Source organism: Coturnix japonica, chromosome 7 (assembly GCF_001577835.2).
Source record: "Coturnix japonica isolate 7356 chromosome 7, Coturnix japonica 2.1, whole genome shotgun sequence".
Taxonomy (NCBI): domain Eukaryota; kingdom Metazoa; phylum Chordata; class Aves; order Galliformes; family Phasianidae; genus Coturnix; species Coturnix japonica.
In genome coordinates, this window is record NC_029522.1 from 25,886,152 (window position 1) to 25,904,947 (window position 18,796).

Below are 18,796 nucleotides of genomic sequence, written 5' to 3' on the forward strand. Positions count from 1 at the left end.
ATGGCATCTATTTCTGTAACCTCTGTAAATTATGCCTTCATATGTTTGAAGAACCTTCTGCTTCCGTAATGTAACCGAACTGAGTTTATTTCTAATAGGAGTCTGTAGTCCAATGTGCTAATTTTTTGAGACCAGCATTTCAGCTGTAATATGTCATTAACCTGCTTACACGGATATAATGTTTAAAAAGAAAAAAAAAAAAAAGGCCAAACATTTTATATTCAGATATTCAGGAAAAGAGAGACAGTATAACTTGTTCATTGTGCCTAGCTAAAATTGTCTTAATTCCTCATCCATTTTGCATGCTCTGTGCTCTATATAGTAATGGGACAAACATAAAATCTGTACTTATGTGAAAGAGAAGAATGCCTAACTAGAACCATTTAAAGTAAGGAGTCAATTCAAGTAGGGAGCCTGCTCTCTTTAAAATGCATTAACATTGATCTTGAGTGTTCACCAAATGATAACAAAGTATGGTCCAGAGTGTCTCATTTACCCATTTTCCTACTTTTACCACTACAGCCTATTGTTGTTTTTCAAAAGAAAGCTGTTGAATTTGGTCTCTGGCAAATAAAACCTCCTGCACTCATGGAATAGTTGTTCATTAATTGTTTGCCCATTTACTTGATATTCTTCAAAAACGTTATCTCATGCCCTTGGGTAGCAGCTAAGAGAGACCTGTGCCATATTATACTATACATTCTAATATTACACTTAATACAAATATTACCAATACAAATAATAACACGATAAATTAAATACATACCAGGGCCAGTGAAATAATGGAAATGTGCCACGATGCTGGAAAACAAAAATGTTCACTTGTGTTTTTATCCTGGTCACAGCTTTCATCAACCAAAAGCAGACGGTCTGACTCAGTCAAGCAGAGGAATACAAGCAAAAACCAGAGGATGGTGAGTTTGTGTCACATGTGTTTGTACAGGATCAATTGACCTCTGAGGTCTTGATTTATCACTTTGACTTATAAAGTAGACCCAAGAGAAAGCCATGAGTTGGAGATAAATGTCACTTCTCTCCAAAGACAGTGTACAGTAGTTGTGTCTACATGAGAAACTATCCCAAAGGAGATCCTAAGGGATACCTTTTGGGAATATCTAAAAGTACAATGCCTAAGAATTCTCTTTTTTGCACACAAAAGGAGAATGACTCCTAGGTATGAATACTCTACTAGAAACTTGCAACCCCATTACTGTGGTAGATATGTTTCCTTGATTGTGGCCGTGAGGAGATACAACTGATCATGGTAGAACTAGTTTATTTTTTATCTGTCTAAGGTAATTTTCCACATTCAGCTTTGTTCTCCAGCTTTCCTGACCACAGGGTTTGGTCAAAGATTTATGGATAAATTAATACTGGTCACAACCATTCCAGTGCTAGCCTTACTGTCATTAAGTGTTGTTTACTTACCAAGCCTTCAGGAGCAGGGACAACACTATGGTGGGTCAGAGGGAAAGATAAAGCTAGTTCGGTATTACAACACTAAGACTGAGGTTCTAGTGTGAATGGCAATAGGATGTGAAGCGTGTAAAGAATTGCATTTCTTAGGTCTTTGCTAGAGAGATCTTTACACACACACACACACACACACACACACACACACAAATAAAAATAAAATTAGAAAAATTAAAATTTGAAGGATTTGCCCAAAGAGGTTCATAAAATTTGTGTGAGCTTCCTTTTTGCTTTGCCTGTCCTTGGGGTTAGGAAGAATCCCAGGTGGAAGGTAGAGCTTTCAGGCCAGTGCAAGCTGAATCCTATTGCAATATGGACGTTCTTTAAAATGTCTTCTCAACACTGTAACCTGATTTAGAAGTCAATTATCTCAAAATTATCTTTAGCCACGCAAGTCACCTGTCTTTTGGTGTTTACTCGATTTGTCTGATGGCAGTTTGTTACCCTAATGAGGCAGCCTGCATTAACCAGCCTGATTTGCAAGCACCAGATATGCTCTTTAGCCCTTTTTAGGGTCAAATGTGAAGACCTAAAATGTTTTTAACTTCAGTTAATTCAGAAAAAAGCTTGAGCACAGTGCCTAACATCTCCTCCTTTTACCACACCAGAACAATAACTGAAAAGTTTGAGTTATTTCATGTAACTTAGAAATGTGAATGTGTTACGAGTCAGCTTTGAATATGGCCTCGATTCCAAAAGGTGTTATCATCAAATCAAAATTATTCACACATGTCAAGTTAACATTTTATTTTTATTCCTTACTCAATTTTTGGCAAGCTTACAGGAGCTGTCAGTGTTTCAGTATTTTGAGAAGAATATTTTAATAAAACAGTGATGTGCTGAAAGGGGTTCACAAGAACTCACTAGAGGCCCTTGTTAAAATTCTGCCACCCTTCAAAAAATTATTCTCTTGCCTCTCAAGGAGTTCACCCCCTCTCTGGATACTGCTAAATCATTTCTGCCAGGGATGAGTTTCATCCCTTGGGGCTCATAAAGATACTTCTGAAGAGCAAATTGTTTGCCTTTGAAATAGACCAGATTGCATGAAATAGCAGACACTTTAAAAATAAATTCCTGGGGTAGCAACACTTCCCTGCTCCCCCCGTGCCAGCATCCCATCCGAGCTCCACCACCCGTACCTCTTATTGTGTTATACTATCAAGTACTCAATCTATTTCTCAGGAACAAAGTATAAACAGTTCCAGCAAGTGCACTTAATGTAACTTTTTTTTTTTTTTTTTTTTTTTTTTTCCAAGTGGCATTGCCTCCCTGCTAAGCTGTGGTTATAGGAAACCTTTCATATATAAAGGTAAAAGAACAATGGAGCCAGGTTCACCCTGCTAGCACACTGCGCCTGAGTTTAATTCAGTTTAAAGGAGGACATTTTTGTAGGACTCTGGTGTTAAAGTATTGTAACATATGACTGTAATAAAATAAAAAACATATTAGGTGCAATGAAAAAAAATGCAGTACTTGAAATAAAAATCAGAATTCTGGTAATGTAGCCCAAAGTGGTTAATTCTTTTTTGCTTATTTTGATGTGATAGAAGTTCTAACTTAAGGCTGTGTGTACTTATATGTGGTTTGCCTGGAGACCTGATGTCTCAGTTCCTACATATGCCAGACCGTCTTTTTAAATGCTTATTCAAAAGAAAATATCTGTGTTGAAAAACCCGTCTCCTAAATGTGATCTTCCCAGTCACTCAAAAATGGGATCTAGTCTGTACCTTTGTGCTATGTAGGATGCCCATGCACCATATTCTGTTATCACAAATTTTTTTCTAAGATATTCTTTTTTGTTTAAAAGCAGAAGTAAAACGTTGCACATGTGATCCAAGTGTAAATGAATAAATACTGTTGCTTTTCATTGGCCAAAAATTTTTTAAAAATGAATGGTCCTTTTTCTTCATTGGTTTGTTAATCTCAGAACATGAAGAGGACTGCTTAAATGGAAAATGATTAACTCCTTTCACAGCAAAATTCAAATGGCCCATCTGAGACATAGTATAGCTTTGCTTTGATTGCTTCTGCCAATTCAAAGTCTGTGGAAACTGAAAGGAAAATATAAAACACCATTTAAAATAAATAGATCTTAATATAACAGCTAACAAGTATAGCAACTATCCTACTGTTGCATTGTGTGTTTTCAAACACTTTTTTAAAGTGCTGTGAACTCTGAGGTCTTGCTGTTGTAACCTACAGAGCTAAAATCCTCTTTAATGGTATCCTGCTTCTAGGCAAGGTTTAGGTTTGCTACTTGTGTTCACTTGTTCATTGACATTAGTCCAATTTCTGGGGCCAGTGATGAATAATAGCACTGATGTGCACTGATGTGCCTTGTGTGATCTGTTGTATGGTCATCTTAATAAAAATTAACACACCAAGCAGCAATTTAATAGAAACTATCACTTAAAACCTACTCCAAGAATATGCTGGTTGACTCTGAAACTACAGTATCATTATATTGTGAGTGATTTCTTTGCAGGGAGTAAAACATGAGTATGAACAGGTAGCACTATTTGGAAAGAGCATCAAAAAGCTGAAGCTGTAATCCCTACTGACACACTGAAAAAATCTGGGGAAGCTACTCAGCCTCCCTGTGTTTTGGCTTCTCTCTGTTATATGGTGTAAGATATTTACCTCCTCTGTAAAGAGTTTTCAAGTGAATTTTGATGAAATATGTTATAGGAAATACAGATGCTAGTAATATTTTGATAGACTCACAGAATCAAAAGTGGCTGAATATCCAGGAGAATTATCGTTCTCCTTAGTAGTTCACAGCTGCAGTAACTTTTGCTGACTTGCAAATGGCTAAAGCCTGGAATTTCTGCTTTATTTTAAAGACATGAAATGTGTAATTACTCACTCAGAAGAGTTAGAGTTGAAGGCAAATGTATAATGTATAAACGTGTATCCAAAGATACTGCTTCCTATGCAGTTTAAAGTTAAGGGAATAAACTTTTCTGTGAAAGGTGACTGTACAGATACCTATAAATCCTTAGGTTATGTAAAGCTGTGGACCAAAAGATTAGGAGAGAATCTTTCTTAGTTTTTTCTTTGTTGTTGTTGTTTAAGGATATTTTCTCTGTCAAGGTTATCTTCACAGCTGTAGCAGAAAGCTCTTATCTGGCATTTCTTGTATGTCCAAGTCCATAGCTGTAGCCAAAGCAGGATTCAGAGGGATGTTCACTGACATACTATTAAACAATATCTGTATACACATTTATTTATTTATTTATTTCCCTAATCACATTGGAAAGAACTTTATTGGGCAAGAATACTCACAAACTTACTTTTTAGTTTCATTTGTGATCTGCCTTTACAATATGTTATAGAAATATCGGGACGGGCTACAGTTGTTAAAAATTACGTATACTGTTTAGTGCAGTGGCAATGATTTATGTTGTTACGCAGTACAAGTGCTATGGAGACATGCATTACAACATTGGATGGAGATTGTTACAATGATAGTGCAGAGCATATATCTGCCAACTTTTCAGGTGATGGAAAAAGAGAACATATTACCAGGACTCTAATGATGAATTTAGAAACAGTTTTGCTTCTTTGATTTTGCATAACATATAGCAGCCTATGAACACTTCCAGTGTGAAGACAGACATGAGAGTTGTTACATATATTTCATTTCTGTTTAGATGATGAGTTGATGAAACACCATTTCACAGTAGCAAATTGAAGGAATATGTCATATGAAAAAAATGTAGACATGCTAGTATTTTAATCGTTGCAGTCCTGCATAATGTTCTGATCTTAGGATCAATTAGCACAGTGCTGCTACACATCTACAAGGTGTTTATCGACTTGTTGGACTCTGTAATAACAAGTGCTTGGGCCTGAATTCAGGTTTTAATACAATTTGGATCATAAAAAATATATATGTGACTCCAGTAGCGTTCAGCAGAAGCTGGTGAAATAGTTCCTTCTCTAAGGAAAATATCAAATCATTATTACACAAGTTGCTTTGAAAGTAATGCTTCCTATTTATTTCCATAGAAATGGCAACAGATACAAAGAGCACAATTACAATACTTCATAGAGAAAATTCTCAGCAATAAAATGCTATTTTTTTCAGCATAGGCTCCACCATTAGCATAGGGAGTCACCACTATTAGCAGTTTTGCCAGCAATGAAAGGAGCCTGAATGTCATGCTGTTAAAAATCTGAACCAGCGGAGGTTCTGAACTGCTGAAACACACCTCCCACCACCTCACTATCCTAACACCACTGTTGGGTCTCCACAAATGTTCAGCAAGCATTGATGAATATCAGTGGGTGCCATTTTTTTCCACATGGAGGAATTCAGTGACATGCCTTTGCTTCATCCATACTTCCATGTCAGGTGCCATTTTGTCAGACTGCCTCTCTGCTACTGTCTGTCACACAGCAACAAAATGTAGTGGAATATTGGTGGGAAGATTCATTCTCTACTGCCATTGCACCAAAATCAGTCTCTGATATCATGAGCCAACATAATAAAACAGGAGGCATCAGTTTTGGAGCAGCCCTCATAGTTACTGTTATACTACAGTATAGCTATCAAAAATTTCAGAATGGAGAAATTTAAACAGAAGCAGTGACTTTATAATTAGAAGAGGACATAGGAATTTCTGACTAAAAAGTCTTTAACAATAGAGTACAGTACTTCTCACAGTGCACAGACTGCGATGCCTTACTATACTGAGCCATGTCTACAATACCTGACTTACTCTGCTGCATGGGGAAGGTCCTTAGGCAATGATTGTGTTTTCTTATCTGAGCTGTGGGATGCTTTACTCTCTTCTGCTTTCTTTTTATGCCTTGAAACACTTTCCTTTACAGGTTTAAAGTAATTGATTTCTTGTAACTCCACACTTTCTTCTAAAACCCAAGCTTTTGTGATACAGGCTGTTAATTCTTTTTTTTTTTTTTTTTTTTTTTAAAGAAAAAAAAAGTTTCTCACACTGCTGTGGATTATGTTACTCACTATAGCCCATTATGTTACTATCTTACTATCTATGGCCCAGCATTTTCAGTCATGCTTTATTCCAAGCAGAAATAAGGAGGTTTGCATTTCTGTCTTTGTGCTTTTTTTCTATGCTACCTGAAATGGGACTAGGCATGGGCTCAAGTGTGGGACTGCAGGTTGAATGCTCAGAAATAGTTCCCAGTGTTTAATATGGGTTCAGCATCAGATCGGGTTCCCTGCACTAGAAATGGTCTTCACTCTGGCTCTGCTCTGGGTAAACAAAATCAACAATCCATAACTGAGAGACAAAGAAGCATCACATGGGCACCAGATGCCTCATAGAGCAGACAGCCCATTGTGCTTAGTAGCTGAGCTAAAGCCTGTGCTTGCCACATGAAGCCAGACAGGCTAGAGAGAGAGAGAAAGAGGTCTCCAGCCATGAAGTTACCCTTTCTTTGCAGTAGCATGGTCAAAGAAAGTTCTTTTAAACTCAGATGATACATTCCCCTGTACTACCATAATTAGACATGACTATAGACAGCAGATGAACAGACACTGCAAATGTGGCTTCAATGCACTGAGAGGCTGTGTCGATGGGAGTACCTAGGAGCCAGAAACTAGAATCAGCATTATCCAATATATTCATTGGTGAGCTTTAGAACAAAATTATTTTCATACTGATTAAAATTTTTAGACAACAAAACTGAGAAGTAGAGTAAATAGAGAAGTCGTTAAGTTAAAAATTCAAAGGATTGAATATTTTGAGGCTTTGTGTGGATCAAGAATAGGTTAAGTTCCTGTAAAGAAAAGCAGTGTGATGTATCAGACAAATCTGAAGATCTTGCCAAACATCAGTGAGTTTGGATAGACTTTTTACACTACCAGTTCTGTCATTTTTTGTCATAAGACTTTTTTTGTTCTTGTGCTCTCTCTAATCACGCATATGGGCCAACAGCACAGTACAGTAAAATTGCATCATTTCAAGGTCTGAATACTCCAGATACCTTCATTATATATGGACTTTTAGTCCCAAATCCATCTCACCTAAGTGCAAGCACTAGATCAGGTGCTCAGTTATGAAAGCTATATAGGATGAATCCAAACCTCACTGGTGATAATTAGAAGAACAAGTCCAACCTCATCTGCTCTTCAAGCAGCATCCTTACCTCACCAGTTATCTTGGCAGAATATGTTTTTAGTAGCAAAAAAGATAAAGGAAAGTGTCTTGAGTCCACAAAGGAAACCACAGAGATGGAGCAATATTCCAAAGCATGGAAAGGAGGCAACAGCACCGATTTCCCTTGGGATCCAACTGTGCAAATGTGTTGAATCATCAGAGGTTATACTGAATAACTGTTAAGCAGAGTATGGTTTGAAAGAAATTAGTGTCTTGTAATAACTGTAAGGATGAAAGAGTCTAAAATATCCAACTATATATAATACCTCTGAAATTAAGTTGCATAATGTAATGACATGTTATGCTACCATTAACACGTTATAACTATGTAATTTGGAAGGCTAATTTTTTTTTGTAAAACCACTTAGCTACATAAAATTGAAAATAATGATTATTGCAACTACTTCCATTTTTTGTCTTTAGAAGTTCAAAATTAAATATGCCATATACAGTTATTTTATGGTGATGTGTAATTTTATGAAATGGTCGTATAACATGTACAGTAATTATTGACATAAAATCCCTAAATACATAAATCATAGTGTATAAAATCTGTTATAACACATTAACTTTACCAGCAGCCAAGGTAAGTCACTCAGCATCTCATTGACATAACACCCAGAGCTGACCAAGGAATCCAGATAAGATGACAGGAAATTGCAAATCTCAGCTAAGGAATAAAAATAATCATTTTGGACCTAAAAGTTCTCCTTTATAATTATGTTTGACTTTCTAGTACCTATTTATTTCAAGTCTTTGAAGAGAAACATGGAAAACTGTAAAGTCTGACAGGTCATCCATATGGCCTTCTTAATCTAGTTGTAAATGTTTCTTGCAGTTGAGTTCCCATCAGTCCCTTGGAGACTATTCAACTGCCTAATTCAGCTTTTTTTGAATCCTAATTCAGGATTTTTTTTTTTCTGATAGTCAAATTTTTTCACTATTTCTCTTGCTAATATGCTTTAAAAATTTAGACTGTTATCATTCTCCCCATATGTCTTACTTATGACTGTGTGAAATTATATGTATACATGTCTTCCAGCCTCATAACCATTTCTATTAGTCTTCTCGGAACTCTCTGTAAATTGTTGCTATCAATTAGAGAGGTCTTCTGCACTGAGTCATAAATCCATATATATTTCGGCTACTTTGGGGAAACCAACCTTTTCTGCTAATGAATCAAAGTTATTAAAAGGAATATTTATTTCATGTCAGCAGTACTGGAGAGGGAAAACTCAGCTGTCAAATCAACAGCAAAAATGTAAGCTCACAATGAATTAGAGCTGATAAAAAAATGTCAATCTCACATTTTAAAATTAGCCTTCACTCCAAAGAAGTAAGATTTTTTTTTTTTTTTTTATTTTTTGTAATCTTCCATGAATTTTAAAAAAAGAAAGAGATAAGAAACATGTTTTGAAGTATAATTTGCGGTAACAACAATAAATCAGGTACACAAATCTCTTCACTCTCCATACATTTAGTTTATTACCACTATTAGGTACCTGCAGGTGGCCAAATATCATTTTATCACCTTCTACTCAACCATGAAGTATGTCTATTCTGACTTTGTAATTTTAGTATATATTTAGATAAATCGAAGTATTAAAAATAGTAGTAGTGATATTATAATGAATGCTTTACATTATCAACAGACTTTGAAGTCTTACATTTGAAATTTCAACAAGTGTACATTAACTGGGAAAAATGTTTCACAGACATTTTTCGATCAGCTCCTGTCAAGGAGATAGACCTAGAAAAGCTACGTTCTCTAGCATATCTTCTTGATTTCACAGACTAAAATAGGTGTTTGACAGTTTCAAAGCACTTCTAATTCTATTATACTGTATCCTTAGAGAATAAGGCTGATGTACTAATGGGCATAGAGGGTTTTATAGAAAAATACAGAAAGAGTTTATGTGAGTTATCTCATGTGCAAGAAAGGCTTTGCAATCTCACATGAAAAAGAGATTTTATATGTTCTTTGTAATGTAATGGTCCTAGGAAGTTTAATGAGCTATCATAGATCTGAGCAATTTTGGTCATCCTGGGCATCTGGAAGAACATAGCAGGACAGCATATAATAAAGTCTGAATGTCCCTCCCTTCTCTAGAGTTTCTCCATAATCTGTCTTCTGCTGCTGCCTTACAATGCCAGACATCTTCCAGAATGGATATCTCACAGAATGGGAAAAAGGTAAATAGGGTAGCCTATGCTCTATGGTTGAGTACAAGGTGATAAAATGATTATTGGCCTCTCACAGATATTCTATGGCAGTAATTGACCAAGAGGATGGAGAGTTAAGGGATTTGTGTACCTGCTTTCCTTTGTGCACCTGACTTATTTCCACTGACCCTTATTCTGGTCTGTAAGCTGTGTCCAACTAGAAAACAGATCTGTCTCAGACTTAAGATACTGTACAGTACTGAAATATTAGAGTTTCCAAGTAAGCGTGTCTGATGGTAAAAAGCAAACATAATCAGCTCAACATAATGATGTCTCTGCTTCCCACTGATACTGAGTTTGTGGTATGATGGAAACATGAAGTGTAGGAGTTCCATCTTGCCAAATCCAGATAATGTTTTCAGCAGCATTGGGTGAGGCCCAGCATTTTCTCCTAGCAGACAACTATTTGCTTCTCAGAAGCCTCCTTCGGCAGACTTTCATAAAGCAGACTCCAACACATTGTAGAGGTTACTTAGATTGCTTTACCAGTTACTGTTTAGGTATTTACTGAGGCCAAGTATCAAGAGAGCAGCAAAGTATTCATACGAGATCTTTCATAAAACTCTGTAGGTAGTTGGACAGATCTAGCTAAAGCATTTTTACTAGCATTCCCAAACTTTTATGCACTAGAATAATTTATTTCATCATGCATAAACTTTGCTCCCCAAATTTTATTTTCTCAAGATTGTATATCCAACATGCCTCTGTAAATTCAGCTGAAATGCTGGAAATCAGCATGTTTTTGAAAATGTTAAGTACTCATTTCAACAAAGAAGAAAAAATTATCAAGTATTTAAGAACATTCTAAGGAATGGAAAGCCATGGTGTTAACTGAAAAAGAATAAATATTGTTTAAAAATGTCGACAGAAATGAAAGCTATTGAATTTAAAATTTATGCTGCCACTCAGACTAGCCTACGTGTGAGGAGGTGACAGTGTGCTAATAATATTCAATGGTATTTTAATGCTAAATTTTGTATGAATCCCAGATATCACCGGTTTGTTTTCTTTTGCTATTAATGTCAGCAAGAATTAGTATCAAGAGGAGGCTATAGATCCCCAAGATATTTTTTCATAACATTGAAGACCAAACTATGGAAGATCAATAATGTACCAAGGACACATCTTCTTCCTAGCTGTGACATACAACATGTTTTTTAATGTCAAACCTCAGGTAGAAAACAGGCTACGTGAATGGGAAATAGCAAATCATTTGGCTGGCTCACTTGAACTGAAAAGCATTTTCCAATGAGAATGTGGAGCAAAAGACAAGTAATTATTACTGATTCCTGTTATGCATTTTTATGGATTTTTTTTTTCAGAGTAAATGCGATATCCTACTGCTAACTGGCAATGTTCTATAGTGTCTGTTCTGCAAGCCTGTCACTTTGGCTAACAAAATATTAGCTGGCAGGGTAACCTCAAGAAAAGCCCAAAGGGAGCTAGGTATCATCATGATGCGTTATATGAACAGCTTGGAGTTGAAAGGTATCCTGCAGTAACTATTCCATTTATACAGAATTTCTGCAAACAGAGTTAAGAAAATGTTTTATACCAGTATCCTGCTGGCTTTTGACTGTGGATAAAGATGTTGAGTGTGGCGCCTTTGAAATATGGGCTCTAATTTATGCAATTTGCACTATTTTTAGCGTCAGACAGCTGTTATAGCTGATTTTTTTTCCATTCAAATAAAGAACATTTGGGGTTTTTTATAAGTTATTAATATTACTTGATAATTTTTGTGTAATATCAAGCTCAGGAAGCATGATTATATTTAATGAGGAATAAATTCAGAATTCTGGAAAGATATAATGTGCTATAATGGCATTATTTCCCGTAAATCATATTACATGATAATTGTGAGGGAAAACCTGTTTTAAAACTTCCTACACTCTTCCAAAGAGAGTGATAGTTGCTATTGAGAGTAAGGTCAATGAAAAAAAAAAAGAAAAAAAAAACACTAAAAATGTGAAGAAAATCAATAAATACCTAAATTATTTAAGGATAAAATACAACGGGGTGTCTTACTGTCATGCACCATACCCTGCATCGGAGAGCAGACAGGTGGATTGTCTATAGCCAGCGCTGGTTTGGACACTCTCTCCAGCATGCTCATTAGTAGCTCTGCGCCTGGGCTCCCTGTTAGTAGAAAGGCAGGGATCACAGCAGGGAAGTTAGATCTCAGGCTTCTCACATTCCTGCTCTATCTTAGCAAAGCTTTGCAAAGCCTTTTCTGGCAGCTCATTAGTAGGTGCACTGATGCATAAGAGAAAGTCATTAGAAGTGTTTTTCAACATTGGCTTTTGATCAGGTGACTAGTAGCTTCGTAGAGACATTTACTTGCATTGTTTTCTATAAGAGATTCTGTTGCTATATTGAGAATGACATACATATAAAATGTGGAAAACTAGCTTGACCTTTCTATGACAAAAGAAAAAAAAGCTCCATTAGTTCCCCGAATCTTGTCTTTATATTGTCAACTGTGACGTAATAGAAGCACAAAGTACTCACTCTTTTAACTTTAATAATCTATGCCAAGTTCAACTATATCATTTGATATGAGGTTATGACAAGAAGGACACCAGTGCAGTGCAGAGGAATACAGTTGGCATGCCTTAAGCTTTATGAGTTACCTTTAACGATAAGTATTAGCTACTTTCTTTCTCCATACAGACTGGCATTTTTAGCATTTTAGGACTAAATCTATCTACAGGGCAAAGTGAAACACACAGTAAAATTTTATTGGATCAGATAGGACGGAATGCTTAAGTGCCCTAAGTAGTATCTTCACTGGGAGGATTTCGTATTTCATAGGAATATTTTTCTAAATGGTAAGAAAACTACGAAAGTTTAAATGGAAATGGCTTTAACACAAACTATACCTAATATAGTTCTAAGGTGTAGAAGTAAGACTTCAATAGTGGATGTGTTTCTTTTGTTATTAGCTTTTTCCAGACACCTGATTTTTATATAACATTTCCCCTGCCTATGTGGTGATACTCGTCCAACCCCAAATGCTTGCAATAGTTCTCTAATCCCTTTTCCCCCTAGAAAAAAAGTCATGTTAAGTACATGCAGTGACGTGCAACCAAAACAAGAGGAGGTAAACCTGCTTTTGTAAAAGTTTACTGAAACAAAATACATCAGCTTAATCAGGCCTGCTTCTGGCTATGTACGAACATGACATGCCAATTACATAAAGTTCCAGCTCAGCTAAGACTCCTGCTGACTAATTCAGTGTTGATTGTTTTCCGCTACATGGCTTTCAGTGCTTGTTAAAGCTAAAGGAAAAAAAAAAAAAAAAAAAAGGGAGAAAGAGAGGGGCCACAATTGTAGGAATTCTTTGCTTCCATCAAACTGTCTTATGATTGCCAGCAATTAGTTAAGCTCCTTGGCAGTAAAATGACAAGATGGGACTTGACCAAATACAATGTGTGGAGCACATAGGCATCTGCCCCAGCTGAAAGACATTACAATGTTTGTTAACCTTAAGGGTCATTCCTGATTCACTTCTGCAGACAGAAAACAAGATTTATATAACACAGATCAATACAGCCCTAAGACTTTCGCCATTGAGGATGCTAGATTGAGGCACTTCTCTTTATCAGTTTACCATGACACTAATGTATTTTGCCTGTTTTGCCTGGGCAGTGATGAATCTGTTGGCAAGAGAAAACAAATAAGTTCTGTTGTTGAGAGACATGTTGTCTATGATTTGTCTCAGCAGACATGCCAACTTGCTGGCCAATTCATTTCCTATTTAATTTAAGTGGCATATCTGTCTTCCCCTTTCTGGTATGTCTTTTGTCTGCTGCGCACCCATACTGGCATAGTGAAGAAGAGCCTACAGTAGATCTTTACAGGTACGATTGATACAGCCAGGACTGAAGCAAAGTATAGAATCAGAACCCCTAATTTTTAATTAGGAATTATTATTACTATTTAGTGAATAGTCCTTTTTGCTCTCCTTGCAGTCTGAGGAAATCAGTTTAATCATCTATTTCAGACAGACTGCAGTGATTTGCTTTACATAATCACAACCCAATACCCTTTGAAAAGATGTCCTGTAATGTGCTGTACTGACATGTTCTTTGAGATACAGTAGAAGTTATTATTTTTTATTTGTAAGAACAATTTAAAGGAAATTAATTTGCATGGGAAATAAAATGTATGTTAGGGGCTAATCCAGCCTTTGCTGGGCAGGGGTAAACTGGGTGCTTGAGTAGATTGCAGAATGAGTATGTTAGTAGTTAGAACAAACGTTATTTGCACCATGTAAGTCTTTTCTTTCACTACAGAATGAAAAGCACAATTCTGATGCTGTTATTTTCTGTCTGTCCCAGGTTTGTTATTCTTTCATTAAAGATTAGAGCAATTAGTTACAGTGGTTGCTCATTTTTTCTGAAAGTCAGATAGTATACAAACTCTATATAAAAAAGTATGTGTCCTATAAAACCTACTGAAGAGAATGCACATTAAATGAGCATTTTCCAAAAGAGAACCAATATCTGGAGGGGTGGGAGCCAGTATCAGAGTCTTCTCAGCTGAATCCCCTTCAGCCCTGGAATTTTCTTACCCAGTTTGTTAACCTCTAGGGCAGGGTGCAGAGCCCATGTGCTCATTTGGGGCCAGATCCTGCCACTCTTATTTATTTTGAGTGGTAGCATGCTCCAAAAACAGTTAGATCAACTCCAGTGGGACCATATGGTTCTACTCAGTGCAAGAAATGGTGGCAGAATCAGGGCCTTGGGCTTTTTCCAGAAATGCATTAGATGTAACAGATAGGTGTTTTGTTTTGAGAACAATAATCTTCTTATAACTCTGTCCTCCTTATTGTTGTGATAATAGATTTTAGTATTCTGCATTCCACTGGCAACATGACCTTTTTTTTTTGATTCAGGAGACTATGTCTGTGGGCACAAGCTGTCAAAAATTGAATTATAAAATAATTAGAATATTTGAAGGGCTACAAGAGATGGGGAACCAAAATGTAGCATTCAAATGGCTCAATTCTGAAAACAGTTGCTGTCAAGTTTAATGCTCACTTCCAAGTACAGCCTTATCACCATCAGTTTGTCCATCTACCACTGCACTACTGCAAGTTCTTAGTTTCAAAAGAACCATATCCTAAGATTGGAAGAAGCTTACTGACGGCTGGAGAGCAGTGTAGGTTAAAGCACTACAGTTCAGCAAGGACAGAATTCAAGCAGTGGAATAGTTAACATAAACCACACTACTCAAATATGCCAGCTAAATCTCTGTGGCAGAACACATTAATTATAGCAGTCAGTTTACCTTTATCCTTCACAACATTTCTGATTAAAATTTCACACATTACAATGATATGTGTCTTTTCTACAAGCTATGAAATTTACTCAACGTCAGTAAGTTCTTATTTTGTTATTGAAAGAGCTGATGCATGTATAAAAAAAAAAATCGACTTTTGATCTCTGACAGTGAAATCAAAAACTTAACTTCTGTTTTGGATACAGTCATACTACCTGCGTGCATCATGTGTCTGAGCAAAGCAGTCATTAGCAGTGCTGGATAAGAAGGAATAAAAAAATCCCTAACTTTGCTGCCAATAGAGTGTGTGTGGTTTCAAATTTTATATTTGCTAAGCTTAATTAAGCCATAGATTATGTTTTGAAAGGTATGTTCAATTAACTGAATCCCTCATGAGGAATTATGTACAGGAAGAGATAATCACAACATTTATCTGGTTTACAAATGTATATGCTTAGGTTAAAAATGTTTTAGATTTTTATTCCACAGAGATATAAAGATTGATAGAAAAATAATGTAAACCAATAATTGCAAATACTTACAACATTAATGTGTATAAAAGTTTCCAGTTATTTTTATTATTAAGGATATAAAACTATCTTTATTGGTAGATAATTACTGATGAAGGTCTCTTATATAAAATTTTATTTGTATCTTATTCAGGAATTAATATTTTAAATAAAGTTGCACGCTCACAACCAGTAGATCCAGTAGGGCATGTTAAGTACCTAAATCACCTTGTAGAAATTCACCTCTGTGGAAAGGGAATGTGCAGAGAGTTGGCCCTGTATAAACCCTTATAATTAAAGCATAAGAGTGCTTGAATTCTGTGCATATTTATTCTCCAAACCAGCTGCATAAACCTGAAAATACATTAAGCCAATCTAATAGCAAATATGTATTCTATATTTTAGAAATTTCCTGTATCATCATGTACAAGATAAAAACGAGTATGTAATTCCATGTACAATAATGGAAGCAAAAATAGGAAGTCTGACAAGGGAGCAAAGTTGTGTACTGTCAAAACAAGTATCTGGACTTTGCCTACATGTATTTTTTGCTAATATCTGTCCTTCCAAAGTGACATTTATTCAGTGGGGCAGCACTTCTCCCAGACAATGCACTGACTATTCTCATTTCACCAAGAATAGTTCAGACTGTGAACATTTTACTTTGCTTAGAATGTTGCTCATTGATTTAAATAGGAGCTGATAGCCAAGCAGACTTGGGGCTTAGCAGGAGGCAATTGGTTTGATTGTTGGGAGGATGCAGCAAAATGTTACAAAAGTAGTCTAGTGGAGAAATGCTCCTTCTTTTTAAATGACACCCTTGGGGAAACAAGTTGGAGGCATGTCCTCCCCTGTCTGTGGGAGTGAAATGCAGCTCAGGTTGAACACCTGCCTGGAGGACACATCTGCAGAAGTGATAGCTCTGCTAACACAGTGCTCAGGGCATGGGCAGCGCTGAAGGGAAAGGTGGTTCCTCTGGGCAGACATTTGTCTGAAAATAGAGTGATTGAAGAACTCTCCTGGTACATGGGCATTTTAGGGTTTAGATCTTCATCAGGATGAATGTCTAAGACTGCATACGAATATATTTCAGTAAGAATGCCCAAATAACTGTATTACAGACAAAGCTGAAACTGGACAACTATCTAAATTAATGCTGAAACTATGCCAATGTATAATACAAAATTTAAGAACATAGAATGAGCTTGAGTTCATAAAACTGTGTAAGGACAGCTTGAGGATAGGAAAGGATCATGCTCTGCTCAGGAACTGATTATTACATTTTCCATTGAGTTTCATGGTCTGCAAAGTGAGGAAATAAAGGCTGACCCTTGCCAGAACAGCTGGAAGATGCTCTGATCTAGTAATTACCAATATAGAAAGTCCATTTCTGTCTCATAGGCAGCAAGAGTGTTATTTTAGCTGATAAATAAGCAAGGCAACTCTTATTTTGGCTGAAAGGTAAATGTTATTGTTCTCTGTTCTACAATTGTCTGCACTCACTGATTGCTTCCAAGCAAAATGCTGTTTTTTGAAAGCACTTCAAGACTTTTTCATTTATAATGAGCTAAAGAAGGCCAATGGGATGAACTTTCTTGTTGAGAATACTTGCATAAAAGACATCGTGCATAAAAATAGTTTAGATAGAATTCTTCATTCAGATGTTCTGGGAATAATGTCTCCAAAGTAAAGACCCAAAAGGCCTCTCTTCTGCTAAATTAGCAATCTGTATTATCCTGTCTCCATAAAGCATTTTATAAATGCTTATGAATTTCAGATTAGAAATTTAATACTGAAAATTAATAAAGTGTTTAATTATAGGGCAATATCTGTCTTCTTATCTAATCAAACTCAACCAGCTGAACAAGTTGCTGTTTGTTCTACCAGATTAACCAATACATGTTAGCATCTCTCCTTATGAGAATTTATAAATAACAGTAATATAGATAGATTTAATGCTACTTGGCCATATCACCCTACAAAAACAAGATGAACGTGGCTTTTTTTGTCTTTTCACAATGATAAATGTTTTTCTGACAAGAAAATAATGTCATGGCATCACAATTCAGCCCAGTGAATGTTGTCATAGTACGTAAGAATGCACTCCAAGATAACATCTAAATTTCCTACAAAAACTTATTTTCCTGAAACCTACCCTTTGAGTCTACATAAGTATGCAGAAGTATCCATTTCCCAACAAGTGTTCCCCTTCCAAAATTGCTCAAGTGTGTTATACAAACCAGTGCAAAAATATTAAGTGCTATTATACTCAGGATGACATCATTTAAAATGTCAGGACCTTTTTATATTCAAAAGCAAACAGATTGGTTGGGTTTTGCTTATATTTCTTTATTTTATTTTATTTCTACTTTTCTAAAATTTATTTATTTATTTATTTATTTGTTTTACTCTAAAGTATTCTTATTTAAAGTATTCTTATTTTCTGTTAACTTAGAAAGCTCTGAGGGGACGTTTGTCCCTGGAGATTTCTGAGAAATATGTAGATGTGGTACTTAGGGACATGTTTAGTGGTCAGTGTTGATAGAAGGTGGATGGTTGGACTAGATTATCTTTGAGATCTTTTCCAACATTCATGATTCTATGTTGAGCTCCACAAAAAGGGCTGTTTGGAGCAGCCTCATCTTGCCTCTCATGGGAAGATGCCCCTCCTGAGACCTTGTAGTGGATATGCCAAGTAATGGCCTGAAACAGTAATTGAGCACCTGCTGGTAGGCAGGACCAATCTGTGGGAGCTCAGGTGCATGTAGTGCCCCTGAACGAATGACCAGATGGGGTGGATCCTGTCTCCTCCCCTTCCCAGACCTCATCTATGGGTTTGCAGTGGAGTTGAAATCATCTAGCTGAAATTTCCTGCCTACCTGAAGTCTTCCAAAGGTAAGTGGCTCCTTTACTTCATTTTTGTGTCCTTGTTTGCTGCAGCCAAGTACTTTGTTACCTTGCTCTACTTTCCATCACATTATGACATTACAGCCCCTGATGTCACAATACTGGTACCTCTACAGTGTGCCATGGTGCCAGAACAGTGCACAGAAGTGGATCCAGTATGCTCAGGTTTCACATATTGTTTATATTTACCTCATTTCAGTCAGAATGTATTTGTTTTTGCAAGAAGATGATCATGAAATAGAGGTGTGAAAATTTAGA

General features: G+C 36.3%; 1 long non-coding RNA gene across 1 annotated transcript; it reads right to left on the minus strand.

The window, feature by feature from the left end:
* Positions 1–2,746: 2,746 nt before the first annotated feature.
* LOC107317018 lies at positions 2,747–18,596 on the minus strand. The gene is made up of 3 exons (XR_001556679.2): positions 18,511–18,596; positions 11,880–11,975; positions 2,747–3,515 (listed from the first exon to the last, which is right to left on the minus strand). It is a non-coding gene; the product is annotated as an uncharacterized LOC107317018 (long non-coding RNA).
* Between the last annotated feature and the right edge of the window lie 200 nt (positions 18,597–18,796).